The sequence below is a fragment of the Electrophorus electricus genome, chromosome 2, assembly GCF_041902795.1.
Source record: "Electrophorus electricus isolate QZ-2024a chromosome 2, ASM4190279v1, whole genome shotgun sequence".
NCBI lineage: Eukaryota > Metazoa > Chordata > Actinopteri > Gymnotiformes > Gymnotidae > Electrophorus > Electrophorus electricus.
The window spans coordinates 41,307,490-41,322,340 of NC_137498.1; positions in this window are offsets into that span (position 1 = coordinate 41,307,490).

Here is a 14,851-nt window from a genome sequence, read left to right on the forward strand (position 1 = left end):
ACTGATCAGGGATTTGTAGATGTGACTAATTGAATCTACTCTCAGCCATTCCAAAAGATAGATCCATGCATGCATGTTGTTTGGCAACATTCTGGAGAAAATAAAAAAGCCTACAAAACCATATGAAACTTTAACTGTTGCTTTTCATGCATGTGATTTGCTGTTAATGTCATGCATAGCTGTTTTGATCTCCTCATGAAAAGTTGATTCAATGTGAACTTAGGTATTCAAAATTATATTACACAGAACTTTGCAAAATATGCAAAATGCAAAATATATTGAAAATACATTCAAATATAATCTATTTACATGTAGAATATATAAGCAACATATTGCAATATTTTCTTTTGAAATGGTTTGTAAGGAAGCCCATGAATAAATGGCGATCCTCAGTTACAATGGAGCCAGTTACAAAATGATTCCATTTAACAAATACAAACATAAATAACATAAGTAAATAAAGAATTTGATGGGCCAGTGTTTTCTCAAATGAATCATTCTCAGACAGAATGCCATCTGACATCAATGATAATAAACAGTATGATTTTGCAGGCTGTCTAAAAATATGCTGTGATGATATAAACTGCAATATACAAAATTAAAATATTTATGCACATCAGTCTTCGTGATCATCAGATTTTCTAAATATGAACAGGTGATAGAGAGAGTAATTCCTGGAGAAAGGCCTTGTAAATCTAATGTGGGAATAAGGTGGGAGCAGAGTGGAGCACTGACATTTCCATTTGACAGGAGTGAGTTCCCCTCTGCTTTGAGCCCTGTGCTCTTCCTTTCTCCCTCTGACTTTGATTTGAATTCACGCTGAGCATCATAGTCATTACACAGAACATGTTGCATATGGAGACTCCCACAAGTCTTTGATCAATATTCCTTTGTGTCACCTGTATATTCACACTATTTATCATTATTGACCAGCGATGTTCCCTTAAACCACCACAACAACCATTTCAATTGTAAAATGATTATTCGCACTACAAGATGTACAAAAGTGAATTTTGCAAAATTGGGGTTTGTTCATTCTCAAATAACCTCTTGGACAGAGCCAGTGTAAAGCAGAATGTCAATCATGTGTCACAGAAAAAAAAGCACTTAGCAATTATGAGACTCAGTGTGATTAGTCCTTGCTGCTACTGTTTTTCTTTGAGTTATAGAATGTATTGATGCTGAAGGCCAAAGAAGCTCAACAATCACAAACAATGACAAAAAAAGCAGACAAAGTTACTTATGTAACATACAATTGCAGTGTAATTTTCTATTCACACAATGAAGCAGACACAATCACCAGTTATATAGACTATCATATGGTAAATCAGGACTTTTGGCAAGTTTCAAAAAATGCTTTTCTCACATCCAAAGAAGAAGGCTAAGCTCTTTCAGCTGTTTGCAATGTGATATATTAAAAATAGAAAGGAAATTAAAAGCTTTCAGGCTCACCATTGACCCACAACAACACTGAACATGTGTTATAATGGAAGTTCATTACAAACAGTCAGGACTAAGGTTCAAGAACTTCTGAAGTATCAGTAAAGGTGATTCACACTCTCACATCAATCCAGTTGATTATTGCATCTGTATTCAACAGTCTGTTCCAACTAAAGCATTTTATCCTCAAACACTGTCACAGATCCAACAGTATCCCAATCCTTTTAATAAAACTAACATAATTTTAATAAAATTGAAAAGAGTCCCATAATTTTAATCAACTTCTTAGCATGTATTATGTACAATGTGAAAAACACTCATATAAAAGCAATAGTAGGAAAATAGACAGGAGAAGTCTATTTGTATGTGTCATCTTTTGTTAAGGTGCATTGAGAAAAGCTAAATCCCAAGTTGGAGAATATGTTCAAATCCCACTGAGCCAGTGTCAAGGACTGGGACTAACTGGGACTAAAGCATGACATGGTAAAAGAGGCATATAAGAGCTCACATTCTGTCTTGTGTCTTACGTTGAAAACATTACTATATATCTTAGCTTATTCTTATAATGTCAAATTCGGCATGTCAAGTCATAGCAGAGATCTAAAACTGCTACGGATGTTATGATGGCCATATGCACCAAATGTACACAGTTGAATGGAGAAGACGCTGGAATGAGCACCCTTCACCAGGGAGGGGTCAGAGACAGCACTCATCAGCTCCTACAGTGCTAATTGTGACAAATTCATGCACTGGAAAACTCAAAAGGCAGATTTTCCCTTGAGAACTGAATTAGGGTTTTAGATAACTTTTTTTATATTTTATTTTTATTTATTACTTTACCAAACTGAAGCTGGAATAGTATTATAAACAGTTTTTGCTAACACCCAATGTGACATAGCCAGCATAGGCTTCATGTGTTGGACTGAAAATTTAAAGTACACTAAAATAGCATGTTCAAAAAGAAAAATATTTAAATGCAAGGGAATTATACAGTAATACAGTAGTGACTTAGTGAAGTACAGTTATGAATTCAATAATCATTAAAAAAAATGTCTGTGAAAACAGAGAGACCAAAATAAATACATTTACAACATGCTCCAGAGAGAGGACCTGCAGCTTATCTAATTATGACACTAATCTACTGCCTAGTCTTATCTTGTGAAGATGATGAGGTACCTTAATTACAGGGCGCTCTGTCTTTCAGTTGCTTGTTTTTGGTATGACTACATAATTTACTAAGCAAAATACTACCTCATATCCGCAGTTATCAGTAGAAGTTGTTTAATTTTATACTGTACATATTATATCAGAGAGATCCAGGTGAGCCGGTAGATGTTAAATATGACTGGAAAAAATCTCATATTGAAGAGTAAATATATTTTTGTTTTATTCCTGGCAATAAGTGTTATATGGCCTCACTACTAAGCTAATAAAATTTCACCTTCATTTAATGCATTGATTCTGCTTTGATTGTTCCGCCTTTCTCTTGTTAGCCTCCTTCTGATAAAAACATACCTTCAAAAGACAAATATTTTGCCTCACAAAAGACCTCAGAAAAGCTTACAAATGAAAGAAGTTCTTTCAGAACAGAAGCAATTTTGTTCGCTGGTGCTTGGGGGGGGGGGGGGGGTCACGTTGCTTCACAGTGACAAACTGGTCTCCACAGAGAGTGAAGATGAACGGTCACCCATTATTTAATAACAAACGTGAGTGGTCTCCTGTGATGATGTGGATATACTGGACACCCTATACACCCAAACACTGTCATTAATCTGCTCCTCAGGGAACAGGAATCTGTCTTAATGCAATGTGAATCATGTGGTCATACGTAATTAGGGTCCAAGAAATACAATGATGAGAGTGTGGCTCTTTACGCTAGCCACAGTGCCAGTCTGGAATGCCCACAGTACTCTGCATAAGCCAGATTTGTTATTGGTTTTTGAAATCTACTTTGAGAGGCACATCTTGATGAGAGCCAGTACATTTAGACACCTATTAGAGCATCAGTGTGAATGAACACATTTATGATGTCACTGCAGCTCAGGGTATATGAACATGTTTATTTACTGACCAGTAACCTCTGCTCTAGAAGGACTTAGAAGGTGGTCAGAGAACAATTATGTCTGTGTAATATGACATAATACTGGAAGAGTTTGCAAAGAGCATTAGAAGAATTTAATCATCATGTGACCCAAACTGAAAGGACACATACAGCAACCATTCTCTTCTTGGATTGCTCATGTTGGTTGATTTTTCCCCAGCAAGTTTTAACCAAGAAAAAGTCTGGTGGCTTTTTTTTTTTTTTTTTTTTTTTTTACAACAATAAACCTCTCTAGGATGCTTGATGGACATAAACTCTGCTGGGCATTTAGGCTTATTAAACATTTAGATTAGCACTAGAATGACTTAATCTCCACTCAGCATGGATATTATGTCTGCTCTTCTTCTGGACACCTGCTAGCCCCCTTACAATCTAAATAACAACCACAGCACTTTAGCGGTATGCACAGTTTGCATGGGTCACTTGCCACATCATCCCCATATTCCTGCATCACATTTCCCTAAATCTAGCTGGAGCCACTTTCCTTTTAAATACAATCACAGGTGTACAGAGTAAGTGGTTTTAAGTAACACTGATTGTAATTCTAGTAGTTAGTCTCTCTCTGCTAATGTAACACAAGAGTGGTTAACTGAAGCCAAGGATCACAGAGTAGAGGCTCTAAACAATGCTCCATGGAAACAAACTACAGAGATTTGTGTGGTTAAATGTGCAAAGTGCAAAGTGAAAACATCTTAGAAAGTGCAGCAGGCTTCCTTGACAGCTTCTCCATACTACATTTGGTGAGCATATCGATCCTTGGTGCTAGATCAATAAATCTGTCATGCAGCTAACCTTTATAAATTGAAAAAATACATGACAAATGTATTAGTGCCATAAGAAACATAGTCACTAGTGGTATAGAACTCTTCTTGTCCTCCTGTTGCTCTAATTTTACACACCTGTGCCAGTAAAGCCACATTACTGTTGAGTGTATCAGTAGGATAAGACCATGCCAGTCACATGAAGTTGTCCATATCCATGTCTGGACCTCAGCTCCTGTGTGAATTAAATGGTGTTGCTCTGTAGGAATGCAGCTGTTAATAATGATTTTTTGTTCTTAATGTAGGGGAAGGATGTGGGAGGACCCGCTGCCTGTAGTCGACTGGAGGGGAAGACAGAATGCTTTAACATGTGCTAAACTGTATAGTCTCCAGGACTTTGTGTGCACAGATTCCTAATTTGGAGAGGGTGATATCTGGACAGAGAGTGAATGGGACTATCATTAGAGAGATGCATTTAGAGCTAGTGTATGCTGCACTCTTGAGTGATCACTCTAAATAAAGCCTCTGTCAAGACCTAAAGCCTATTCACATAAAGATTTAGTCATGTAGACCTAAAGGTTTAGTCATGTAACCACTTGCTATTTTTAAATGCAGTTTTCTCAGAGTTCCTCCATAATCTAATTTCCATAGCACCCTACAAAGCCTGTAATGTTATTGTGTCCTCGCCTTCGTGTTGGAGAGTGAGTGGGTGACTTCTCATTACTTTGCAGACCTTGCAGTCCCTCTACTCTGGTGAAGGGACTCATTATGTCCTTCAGAAACATGAAGACCACCACCTGCATGTTTCTGATAAGGGATTTGTCCAGTAGATCTTCCTTATTTTTCCTGACTGCCATGTCTGTCAGACACACAGGTCTATTGCCTTTCACAACTGGAACAAAAGCAACAAGCTGGTTCTTGTCCACCACCCCATAAGAAACAGGCTTTAAAATGCAAGCTGAATTCCTGCATGAACACATTTAGGGAACTCACTGTCCACAGCCAACAGTAATAAAGCAGCATGCTTTAAAAGTCTCAAAAATATATTTATCTGACATACATATTTTATCTGACACGCATATTTATCTGAGCTAGGAAGCCTTTTGTCTTGCCTATAGATTAGACACGTTATTCTTAAATGTGGTTATTTTTTTCAGAGGGGTAAAGAATAAATGGCTCCATTAGTATCGAATACCATCTCCCTTCAGTACATGATAATTACATTAGGAAGTAATACTCATTTTTAGTGCTGACAGATTCCCCATCACCCTTTCATTCAGTCAACTGTGTTTACAGTTAACTGTAAATCTGTGAAGCTCCCAATGATTAGACATGTTTGCAGCTTCTTGCGGAGGTGCATCCACATGCTGGTTTACTCTGGAATAATAAATCCACGTGCAGGTTTGCTCCAGAATAATAATTCTCAGTTTTTAATCTTGAGCTGTTGCTGAACTACTTCTACAGAATAGGCACACCAATGACTGTGTATGTGAAATGGTGTTTAAATTTTTCAGCATTTAAACCAGAAGGAGAAAGAGGCAGTAAAGATTCATATGCTGAAACTCAATGAGCTGAACCAGATCTACATGTCAGACTCTCCCATGAATACCTCCCAGGTAAAGAACTGTAAATGCTGAAACATATGTTCAATTCCACAGAGAATATAGTAACTGGTGGTAGAATATACCTCAATGAGGCATGACGCTTTAGATTTCAGCATAACAGACATACATCAAAGATTTGGATAGGCCATGCCTGAAGTGTGCAATAAAGGTAGAGCACCTGGGAGTTAGTGATGAGCGGCAGCTGCCCGGCTTGGATCCCACAATGATAAACCCTTTCTGTCGAAGCACTGCAACCCAACTAAACTACAACCCAAGCATGCATCCCCTGCAGGAAACCAAACATGTCTGTGCAAAAAAGAGGTAAGGTAGAGTTGTCATAAGCAGGTCTCCCAGAGTGACAGCTGCTACAAGGTCCTTCCACATTGTCAAAAGAATGTCACATCAAAAGGAGACATGGAGGTTGTGAAGTCAAAGCATCTGGATGTTTAATATATATTCTAAAGATGTTTTGGCTCTCACCCAAAGGACTCCATCAATTCTTTCACAGCTTTTATAATTATTAGCTGAATCCCCCATTTATGTCACCAGCTTTGCACCATTGTGAACTGGAAATTTATGGTTTTGCCTTTAATTGGAGTTAAACTGTTAAATATTATATTTAGTCTTTATATTGCTTTTTCATCTTACCAAAACTCTATCATATGGGACGTTTTATGCACAGTTCGTTAGGAAGCTTCCAGTACAAATACTAGGGTGATAACCACAGAATGATCAAATACTTTGGGTTTCGTGGAAGAAAAATAATTGGACTGTGATCACTTTAAATATGAGTAATGAGGTGAATGTCTCCTGCTACAAGGATTACAAAATAATTCAAGCATTCTTCTTGTTTTTAGGCTTCATGTCCTATTAGTCTGCAAAGAATATTCTCTCAATGCAGAATAACAACTGGGATTCCTGATGAAGAAGGGCATTCCTTATCCCATTTGGGAGGTGACACCATTAGTCAATTCCAAGAGATGAGATGCATGAATTTACTCTGAAAGATGAATTCATCGGTTGTGTGTTGTCGCAGGGGGACCTGTTTAATGCAGCTGTGGCATGAGCCATGTGCTTCAGTTATTCATTTCGCGGAATTACCCAAACTCCCATGAGGACTTAAAAAACATTCTGGCATCCATTGGTCTTGTTTTATACAATATGTTCTGTGCTTTAAAAAACTATTGTTTAATCCAGGAGACAGACCTGTTCTTATATGATGTGCCTGCCTGTTATATGTAAGAGTACAAAATTAGCTTTACTCAAGAACATTTAAGAAACCTACAAGTCTAGCTATTTCACAAATGTGATTATTTTACAAAGGTACAATGTACAGATTAGATTATCCTTGGCAATACAATCAGATGTATGGGAAACACAATGGCCATTTTTAAGATGTGTAGTGCCGACATGGTACTCCGACCTAAAAGACCCATTAACTTAGTTCCCCGCCAGGGATATATCATTACGTTTCAGATACAACCTGGCAGCCTGCCCAAAACATATTAATCCAAGAGGCACTTTTTCCACCTTGTGACAGAAACTGTAGAGGTAAACCACATGAAATGCTGCACTGCCCTCATTGTCTCTCTGACTCACTGAGCATTGCTCTTAGAACAAGTTTCGGAGAATATATCCCACAGGTCTTCCACTTACTCCACGCAGCCATGACTATAATGTTTCATGTAGCAAAGATAAAAGACAAAAGACCAAACGTTAGGTTAAATGATGATTTTCATCAGAGCTTTTGGAGCCTTTCCCGCCACAATTATGGTGCCTCGGTGAAGAAGAAAGAAGCTACCTCTGTAATTACCAGAACACTTGTAACTGGTAAAAAACTGACATATTCTATTACAGCCCAGTGAGAAATGAGAAGGCCTTGGCGTTAAAAGTTTGAAAATTCCTGTAAAATAGAACAAAGACAGTGAGAATCGAAGTGCTGGTAATGAATTCAAAACCCTTAATTACAAAAGAATGAGGGCATTTGATCCAGAGAACTGAACCCATAACTAAGGAGCTTAAAACATCTGTTTTCTGATTTTTAACATATGTTGTCCACCATTGGCTGATCCTCATGAAATGTTGATACATTCTATTCTGGGAGCTTCTTTGTGGCATTCTGTTTGTTGGTCACATGGTCACCAGCTGTGAATCTGACTGGATAATTACCGTTCATGTCTCTGTGGAAACAAGAGCTTTAATTTGCGCTCTTATTGTTGTCCGTAAGAACTGCAGGGTAAGCTTTTTTATCAGGCTACTAATGACTGGATTTGCCTATGAACCACACACACACATACACACACACACACACACACACACAACACCTACTGTAATAACTCTTTTAATCCAATTCACCGCAAACCTGTGGTTGGCTAGAAAAAAAATCAGAAAGAATTAGATGGATGAAATTGGAATAATTTAATAGAGTATAATCACTTAGGTAATTATATGCCTTGTTCTGGTAATGCCATTCCTGCACTTAAGATAAGAAAGAAGAAGCTGAATTTTCATTATTGAGAAATTTTAAGTCTCACTAATATTTCTTTACCCATTACAAACACTTCATTTTGTTAGAAGAATCCTCGGATGTGAATAAACATTCTTAAACCTACATTTAAGACTTAGCATAATGAGAAACACACAGTATACTTAAGCATATTGATCGCTAACATTAGCAGGAAACACCCATAGATTGCTGTAGTTAAAAGCAATCACAAGGATATTGAATTATTTGTTTACCCCAACTGTGTGTCAGATAATGGCACTAATCAAGGGTTTGGAATTCTGCAGTGTTGAACCTTAAAGCACTTTTTCCCACAACACCCAACTTAGGCAGAATAGCCCTGATTAGGATTCCACACACTCATCCAATCATCTTTCTAAAGAGGAGCTGCTCTGGGCAGAATGACCCTTCACCTTGTTCTCGTCCTTTAGTGCTTACACTTACCCTTCTGCAGGGCTCTTCTCTTCAATACACCTCAGCATGAAAGATTTGGGCATATGCAGCCAATAGCACTGACATGATATTCACCTCTGCCTATGCACTAGCAATTACCATTGAGACCATGAATATAATACTCCTGTCTCACCCTTCCAGTGCATGGTCCTATCTTTTTTCTTCCACTCAGGCCTTCTGCCAGACCACAAGTGTCATTCAACAAACCTCAATGACCCAGGGTTTAAATGTGCCAGAAAGAATAGATAAAAATCACTCCCAAACCATATAAACCATGCAAAGCTGGCAAAAACACACCCCAGCAGAGTCAACTTGCTTACATTTAAATAAAAGGTTACTGTAGTAGCAAAGATGTGCATTTGAATAAACATTAATGAATGTTATACTCAAGAAATATATATGTGTTAATACAATTTAATAATAGTTAATGCTCCACAAACTCAGAACTGTGGTCTGCACACAATAGTGAGGGTGTGTCAGATCACATAATGACTGATAGTGGCGTCTCCCTGACAACATAAACAACCTGGCATTAGTGGCAGCGGTAAGAGAGAGAGCAGGTATGATCAGTGTAGTTTAGCCATATAGTTGTTGTCTGACTGTGAACAATAGCTTCTCCCACAGGAAAGCAGATCATTATAAAATTTGTAAATGACAAAAAATGCCAAAATGTTAGCAGGTTTATCTATGGTTCACTCAGTTGTAAAGGGGCTGGATTATGTGCAGGAAAGTGGTCATTTCACATGAGAGGTTGTATTCAGATGGGAGAGTAGTTTAACAAGGTCTTTTAACAAACCTTAATGAAGGTTATGAAGGTTCAAAGATGCGGTTAAATGGTTATGCAAGAATATATATAAATACACAGTACTGTGCAAATGTTTTAGGCAGGTATGAAAAAATGCTATAAACTAAGAATCCTTTCAAAGATACAAATAATAATTGCTTATTTTTATCAGTTTACAAAATGCAAAGTGAGCAAACAAAAGAAAAATCTAAATCAAATCAATATTTGGTGCTACTAGCCTTTGCCTTCAAACCAGCATCAATTCTTATAGGCACACTTGGACAAAGTCAGGGAATTTGTACGGTTATAGTCAGGTGTATGTTCAACCAATTATACCAAACAGGTGCTAATGATCACAGTGAATAACTGAAACATAAACAGCTGTGTAGGAGGCTTAAAACTGGATGAGGAACATCCACAGAAGATCTGCGGTTAGTTCTCCAAGATATTTGGAACTACCTACCAGCCGAGTTCCTTCAAAAACTGTGTGCAAGTGTACAGAGAAGAATTGATGCTGGTTTGAAGGCAAGGGTGGTCACACCAAATATTGATTTGATTTAGATTTCTCTTCTGTTCGTTCACTGCATTTTGTTAATTGATGAAAATAAACTATTATCATATATATATATATATATAATCCTTGTGCACTGTACAGCTGAATACACACAGAACATGACTCAACTATTCAGGTGATTATGAAAAACAGGAGCTGAGTCATAACCAGACATGGACAGTGCATAACACTTCTCAAACTCCACACTAATGAAAGTTAATTCATATTAGGTTAGTGTAAGCTAAATGCCTAAAGAGTCACATGAGATGAAAAAATGGAATGAATAATATAAATTAATTTTACACATTAACCAGTTAGCAAGTCCATATTAAGGCAGTTCATACAAATAAATTATATTCATTAGTTTTCATTATACAAACACATTGGAAACATGTCATCTTCATGATAAATGAGGAAGCTGAATATATAAGAGAATATTTACCATGTCTGGGGTAATAATTATTCTGGCAATGTGTAAACAATCTAATTATCTTTTATAAAGAGAGAGCAAAAAAGAGAATTGTTACTAAAGAATTTTACTAAAAATTGGTACTTGAATGTGTGCAATACTGCTTTTGTACTAAATGTCATCAACTTTCCTCAGAAATGCCCAGTTTGGAAACTTCTCTCATGATGAATGAGTTTTTTTTAATGAATATGACATTAATCTAGTTTCAGAGCTTGAACCTCTGAGATTTCACAGTTATATTGAGTGATATTCCCCTGTGTTTTACTTGTTTGCTTGTGTGGAAGCCCTCTCTCTCTCTCTCTCTCTCTCTCTCTCTCTCTCTCTCTCTCTCTCTCTCTCTCTCTCTCTCTCTCTCTCTCTCTCTCTCTCTCTCTCTCTCTCTCTCTCTCTCAGTGCAGTTATACTCAATGCATTTATCATACTCAGAAAATGCAAAGTTTCCCACATGCCCTGAGAGGTAATTGATCTCTGCAGACAAGCAGTGTCAATCTGAATTTCACTCCCTCAAACTGCTGAGACTATTTAATAATGACTATTTAATAATATTTGTTTGTGGTTCTCTAATGAACTGTTTATTCCTTAATAAATCACAAGATTTCATTGAATCACACAGCTGACATGCCCCCCAGGTGGTCAGGAAAGATGCCAAAGAAATGGGAATTTTAATCTGTTTGTTTATATTCACATTCACAGTTAATCTAAAATGAATTCATATGAAGATCATTTAGCAGGACTCTGCTCCTCCAGAAATTGTATTGGGAATTGGAGGCTCAGAGCTTTAAGGGATGTATACACTGGTTCATGGGTGATTTCTGATGGACCTTTTGGAGCTTTTTTCAGATAAACAAACAAATCAATATTTTTAAAATATGACCTTTAAATAAGACCTTTGCATCTGACCTCTCAGTATTCATTCATTCATGATACTACAACAAAAAGGTCACTTCCTTTAACAGACTAGTGTGACCCATCCTAATGATCTATATTCCTACTACTCTGACCCATCCTAATTATCTATATTCCTTGATAGTTACCTTTTTTCTCTGCCCTGGATATTAAATCTTCATGAACCTTTTAACATGTTTAATTTAAACTTTCAGTGCAATCTGTTTTTTATGACAGCATTTTATCATTTTATTAATTTTCACCTGTCCATTTGTCTCTTATTAACCCTCATAACCCTGTTTTTAAAGTGCTCCCTTTCCAACCTCAAAATGATTCATTTACTACTTGGTACATCTTCTCTTCTGACATATTTTTATTTCCAGTTTTATTTAAGCATGTTCCTGCCTCTCATGTCCTTGAAGCAGTGCTATTATATGCTTGTGTGTGTGAGTGCAGGTAAGACTGCGGTACCTGGCATGGATAGCTTTTTTTTTTTCTCAGTGTCTTTTAATACAAATTTGATATTTCACAAGAATGACCTTGTATTTCATTAACAGGAACATTTTCAATAACATTAAGCATTTCAGCTCAGCTCTGTCATGAAGGATGGGACACATGCAAATGTTGTCATTGCACTGCATGTGAAAAAATGATTTTATTATATAGATTACCTCAGTCCCAAGAGAGGAACGCCTGGAGAGGAGCCTTTAATGAAAACCCAGCCACCAAGAAAACACTGGTCATCTTACAGGAAGTTTCGCTGAATAACAGTGATGTAAACACTCAAAACACAAAAACAGTATACAAGAGTGCAGTATAGGGACACTATTGCAGAAATGATGCAATGTAAGATGGTGTAATTGACAACTGCTAATGACTTGACTGCCTAAATCTTATTAGATTAATTTGCAAACATGCATGAACATTCATAAATATGGATAAGCTCCTTCATGCCAATACATAAAATGATAGGACCTTCTCTGATTGGGCATCGTGAAATAGTCTTTCATTACAAGCAATTGCTGTAATTACAATTGTTAGAGTTGCATTAAAAATGATAAATAGAGGGTTTGAGCAGATTACCTTAGTCCCAAGAGAGCAATGCCAATAGGGGAACTGTCAACAAACAGCAATCACATATGGGCCCTCACTCCTTCTTTAAAATATAATTTTATGTACAAGCTAAGACTTGCCCAAAAGTATCACCATTCAAAGTTAGTGCTTTTTTTCTTGAACGGTTTATTTGCTCTAAATGTTTTGTATATTGTCCTTTTTTTTGCATGGATTTATTTCTGAGGAATAATGCTTTTATTTAATGCTAACATCATTTCATTTAATATCTGCGCTTGCATTTTTCTGGGGAACAGTTAAACGTCTCGTAACCCCCCGTCAATATTTGTTGACTCCAGGTGTTCAGTACAGCTGTGTTCCTGTACCGAAGCCTAGAGCTCTCTCTGACAGTATCTTGCTGAGGTCTCCACATTCAGGCTCTCTGTAGTTTCTGCTTTATAGGGAAGTCTTGCATCCTGCTGAGTCTCTTAGTGCACTACCATCAGGTACTGGCTGCTTTGTTGTGGTGCATCGCAGTGGGAGTGTGGGGAAATAGGGAGGTGAGAATAGGATGTCATGGTCACTCATTAGTGTCAGTCAAAGAAACGACCCCATTCTCCACACTGCCTGCTCGCATTAGACTCCTGATTAGAAGATGCTGATTTATTCCCAGCTGCACTTGGCAGGGGTGATCCTTCAGTGACTTGTAGGGTAACCAGCTTTTGAGACAGAGAGAGTGAAATATCTATGGTACAGGTATTAGAGTTACCGTATGACATCAGATTCACAGGACGTAAATCAGCTAGGAGTTACACAGGGATGTTCGTTCTAATTTGGGTGTACATGATTTGTGTCTTATCTGTAAAGTCTTCTATATCTTTTTATGGTGGCATAGTGAAAGGATACATTTACAACTCTCTTCTTTTTCTGTGAATGAAATTTGAGATTTATGACTTATATTGAAGAGGTAAGATTTAACCAAACAATATAACCCAAAGCGAGCTGGTATCTGTATTTTAAACAAAATGTAGTAAGTTTTTATATAGGTAACCACAGGTATATTTAGAGATGCCATAATTATATATTTTTTATAGTTGTTTCATTGGAGCTTGACATGATTCAATAATGATGTTTTCTTCCTCAAACTTTTCATTAAAAAAGTTCTACTCCTTTTTTGTCTTCCGTATAACTTTTTATGCCACTTGTGCCTTCCCTGCAAAGAGAAGAAATATTTTAAAATCCACAGGTTTTTTTTTGTGTTGTTGTTGTTGCCTGCAGCTATCAACTGATACAGCTGTAAAAGAGACCACATTAGAGCAGGTTCAGTGAGAACCCTGGTTAAATAATTAACTTTAAATTATTAATTAAAGAATCAGCCACCTATGTTATGAATGTTATGAAAGTGTCATTTATATTGTGGCGGGGAGAAACGAGAGAAAGGAATTGCTATTGCTTAGTATACAACAACTAACACTACTCCACAAAACCTGGTTAATAAAGTTTATGATTTGTTTAGGGAGTTTAAAAAGTTTAAACGTAATGTTTAATCTTTCATATTAAACATCTGCGTCACATTATTCCTGTCTTGTTCCACTCTTTAAACAACAAGTAGCCAAACTGATAGATGCTGTAGTGTGGCCAGCTTATCATTAAAAAGAGTTTTCTTATGATACTGAAACATGCACAGTGCACTTAGAATGTCAGAAGGCTCTTCGTGCTCCCTGAACAATGAGGGATGAGTCAACTCCTAATCATGCACTGCCTTGCACTCTTCAGAGTTACTGTCTATTGCAATTCATGCTTCTATTCAGCATGCATCTAATTCTGTGTCCCTGTTATTTACAAACTCTGAACAGAGTTAAAGTACTTGGCAAATATAAATGTATCAACCATAATTACACAGATTGTTTTTTTTTTTTTAAGTTTTTTAAAATGGTATACTTAAATATCTTCTTTGAAGCTCAGTTTGTTTGGAGTGAGCTATCTGAGGACGTTTAGTTATGTAAAGTTGGTTTAAAATAAAAGTATGTAAATAATCCTGAGATTTATATACTTCAGAAGTGAATTTTATGAATATTTGAGTACATGAAAACTGTCCTCTCATCTGGTGGAGGAAAATCCATACAACTGAGAAAAATTACTATTAAATACATAGTTTTCCCAAGGATAAACTTGATTATTTATTCAAAGAATTCAATTTATCTTTAATCATATTTGTGTCATTTTAAATTACTTAAATAATCTTTTG